The sequence below is a fragment of the Canis aureus genome, chromosome X (genome assembly GCF_053574225.1).
Source record: "Canis aureus isolate CA01 chromosome X, VMU_Caureus_v.1.0, whole genome shotgun sequence".
Taxonomy (NCBI): Eukaryota; Metazoa; Chordata; class Mammalia; order Carnivora; family Canidae; genus Canis; species Canis aureus.
The window spans coordinates 54,637,723-54,642,101 of NC_135649.1; the positions used below are offsets into that span (position 1 = coordinate 54,637,723).

At 41.7% G+C, this 4,379-nt stretch overlaps 1 pseudogene; it reads right to left on the reverse strand.

The window, feature by feature from the left end:
- Positions 1 to 1,417: 1,417 nt before the first annotated feature.
- LOC144307737 (elongation factor 1-alpha 1-like) lies at positions 1,418 to 3,039 on the reverse strand (annotated as a pseudogene).
- Positions 3,040 to 4,379: the final 1,340 nt, after the last annotated feature.

The window sequence follows — 4,379 nt, forward strand, 5'->3', positions numbered from 1 at the left end:
AAGTACCCAATAGTGCAATTCCTGGATCAAAAGGGTAGTTCTACTTTTCAATTTTTGAAGAACCTCCATACTGTTTTCCAAAGTGGCCACTCCAGTTTGCATTCCCATTGTGTAAGAGAGTTCCCCTTTCTTCACATTCTTGCCAGCACCTATTGTATCCTGTGTTGTTAATTTTAGACATCCTGACATGTGTGAGTTGGTAGATTATTATAGTTTTGATTTGTATTTCCCCGAAGATGAGTGATGTTGAGCATCTTTCCATGTGTCTGTTAGACATCTGTATGTATTCTTTGGAAAAATGTCTATTCATATCTTCTGCCCATTTCTTTCTTTTTTTAAAGAATTTTTTAAAAGACTTTATCCATTTATTGAGACACAGAGAGAGTGAGAGGCAGAGACACAGGCAAAGGGAAGCAGGCTCCATGCAGGGAACCCAATGCGGGACTCGATCCCGGATCTCCAGGATCATGCCCTGGGCTGCAGGCGGCGCTAAACCGCTGCGTCACTGGGGCTGCCCTCTTTCTTTCTTTTAAAGAGTTTATTTATTCATTCAGGAGAGAAACAGAGAGAGAGGCAGAGATATAGAGGGAGAAGCATGCTCCCTGCAGGGAGCCTGATGCAGGACACTATCCCCAGACCCTGGGATCACATCCCGAGTTGAAGGCAGACGCTCAACTGCTTAGCCACTCAGACTTCTCTCTTCTGCCCATTTCTTTACTGGATTATTTTTTTTTTGGGGGGGGGGGCGATGTTGAGTTTTATAAGATCTGTATGTATTTTTGGATACTAGTCCTTTATCAGATATGTCATTTGCAAATATCTTCTCAGATTCCATAGGAAACCTTTTAGTTTTGCTGATTGTTTCCTTCGCTGTGCAGAAGGTTTTTATCTTTAAAAAAACATTTAGAAGGTTTTCATTTTGATGAAGTCCCAATAGTTTATTTTATATATATATATTTTTCTCATTAAACTTTTGTTTTAATGGGTCTCAAAATTCTGTGACAGATTTTTGGTCAAGTTGTTTCCATTAAAAAGTACTGGTTTTAAAAACTAATAACTTAAAACTGCCACACATGCACAAACAAGCCAAATGGTCCACAAAAACATTCTCCTTTCCTTCTGAAGGTTTTACGATGCATTGTTATCAGTAACCAGTCTTTTACTATTAAACTTAAATGGCCAATTGACACAAACAGTTCTGAGACCATTCTTCCACCACTTATTAAGACTGGGGTGGGGGTCCCTGGGTGGCGCAGCGGTTTGGCGCCTGCCTTTGGCCCAGGGCGCGATCCTGGAGATCCAGGATCGAACCCCACATCAGGCTCCCGGTGCATGGAGCCTGCCTTGCTCTCTCTCTGTGACTATCATAAATGAATAAAAAAAAAATGACTGGGGTGGCAGGTATTGGGGATAATATTCATTTAGCTTTCTGGGCAGACTTGGTGACTGCCAGCTCCAGCTGCCTTCTTGTCCACTGGTTTGATGACATCCACAGCAACCATCTGTGTCATGTCATGAACAGCAAAATGGCCCAGAGGAAGATAGAGAAGCTCTCAACACACATAGGTTTGCCAGGAACTGTATCAACAATGGCGGGATCCCCAGATTTCAAGAACTTGGGACCGTCTTCCAGCTTTTCTCCAGAACGATGATCTATCTTCTACTTCAGCTCAGCAAACTTTCAAGCAATGTGAGCTGTGTGACAATCCAGCACAGGTGCAGATCCAGCACTGATTTGGCCTGGATGGTTCAGGATAATCACCTGAGCCATGAAGCCAGCTGCTTCCATTGGTGGGTCATTTTTGCTGTCACCAGCCACATTGCCACGATAAACATCTTTGACAGATATGTTCTTAACATTGAAGCCCACATTGTCCCCAGGAAGAGCCTCACTCAAAGTTGCATGGTGCATTTCAACAGACTCTACTTTATTTGTAACACTGACCAGAGCAAAGGTGACTACCATGCAAGGCTTAAGAACACCAGTCTCCACTCGGGCCACTGGGATAGTACTAATACCACCAATTTTGTAGACGTCCTGAAGGGGCAGACGCAAGGGCTTATCAGTTGGATGAGTTGGTGGCAGAATGCAATCCAGAGCCTCAAGCAGTGTGGTTCCACTGGCATTCCCATATTTACGGGTAACTTTCCATCCCTTGAACAAAGTCATGTTAGCCCTTCACTCCAGCATGTTGTCACCATTCCAACCAGATATTGGCACAAATGCTACTGTGTCAGGGTTGTAGCCAATTTTCATAATGTAGGTGCTGACTTCCTTAATGATTTCCTCATATCTCTTCTGGCTGTAGGGTGGTGCAGTGGAATCCATTTTGTTAACACCAACAATTAGTTTTTTTACACCCAGTGTGTCAGCCAGAAGGGCATGCTCACGGGTCTGCCCATTCTTGGAGATACCTGCTTCAAATTCACCAACACCAGCAGCAACAATCAGGACAGCACAGTCAGCCTGAGATGTGTCTGTAATCATTTTTTTAAAGATTTTATTTATTTATTCATCAGAGAGAGAGAGAGAGAGAGGCAGAGACACAGGCAGAGGGAGCAGCAGGCAGAGGGAGCAGCAGGCAGAGGGAGAAGCAGGGAGCCCGACGTGGGACTCAATCCTGGGTCTCCAGGATCATGCCCTGAGCTGAAGGCAGTGCTAAACCGCTGAGCCACCCGGGGCTGCCCCTGTAATCATGTTTTTGATAAAGTGTCTGTGTTCTGGGGCATCAGTGAAAGTCACATAATACTTACTGGACTCGAATTTCCACAGGGAGATATCAATGGTGATACCACGTTCACGTTCAGCTTTCAGTTTATCCAAGACCCAGGCATACTTGAAGGAGCCTTTTCCCATCTCAGCAGCCTCCTTCTCAAATTCTTTGATAGTTCTTTTGTCGATCCCACCACATTTGTAGATCAGATGGCCAGTAGTGGTAGACTTGCCTGAATCTACGCGTCCAATATGACGATGTTGATGTGAGTCTTTTCCTTTCCCATTTTGGTTTAGGTTTAGCAGTGGTTTTCGTGACACCTGTGTTCTGGCGGCAAACCCATTGCGAAAAAGCCCAATAGTTTATTTTTACTTTTGTTACTCTTATCATAGGAGATGTATCTAATAAGAGGTTGCTACAGCTGATGTCAAAGGTCACTTCCTGTGTTTTCCCCTAGGATATTGATGGTTTCCTCTCTCACTTTTAGGTCTTTCATCCATTTTGAATTTATTTTGTGTATGGTGTAAGTTTCATTCTTTTGCATGTAGCTGTTCACTTTTCCCAATACCGTTTACTGAAGTGATTTTTTTTCCATTGAGTATTCTTTCCTGCTTTGTCAAAAATTAGCTAACAGTATGCATTACCTGGATGACTCAGCATTAAGTGTCTACCTTCAGATCAGGTCATGATCCTAAGGTCATGGAATCAAGCCCCATGTCTGGCTCCTAGCTTAGCAGAGAGCCTACTTCTCCCTCTCCCTGCTGCTCCTCCTGCTTGGGCTCTCTCTCTCTGTACTCAAATAGATATACAAAATCCTAAAAATAAAGAAAATTAGTTGATTATATAATTGTGGGTTCATTTCTAGGTTTTTAATTTTGTTCCATTTATCTATATGCCTATTTTTTTGTTTGTTTGTATGTTTTTCTTTTTTGTTTGTTACCATACTGTCTGGACCACTAAAACTTTGTAATATAATTTAAAGTCCATAATTGTGATGCCTCCAGCTTTGCTTTTCCTTTTCAAAGTTGCTTTGGCTATTTGGAGTCTTTTGTGGTTCCGTACAAATTTTAGGATTGTTTGTTCTAGCTCTGTGAAAAATGTTATTTCAATATGGATTGTATTAAATGTGTAGATTGCTTTGGGTAGTATAGACATTTTTAACAATATTAGTTCTTCCAATCCATGAGCATAGAATGTTTTTCCATTTCTTTTTTTCATCCTTAATTTCTTTCATAAGTGTTTTATAGTTTTCAGAGTACAAATCTTTTACCTCTCTGGTTAGGTTTATTTCTAGGAATTTTTCCTTCCTTTTCTATTTTTTGGAATACTTTGAGAAGAATAGGTATTAATTTTTCTTTAAATGTTTGGTAGAGGGGATCCCTGGGTGGCCCAGTGGTTTATCGCCTGCCTTCAGCCCAAGGTGTGATCCTGGAGACCCGGGATCGAGTCCTACATTAGGCTCCCTGCGTGGAGCCTGCTTCTCTCTCTCTGTATCGCTCATGAATAAATAAATAAAATCTTTTAAAAAAATAAATGTTTGGTAGAATTTATCTGCGAAGCCATCTGGCCCTGGGCTTTTGTTTGTTGGGAGAATTTTGATTACTGATTCAATTTCTTTGCTGGTTACCCATCTGTTTAAGTTTTCTATGTTTTCTTGTTTCAGTT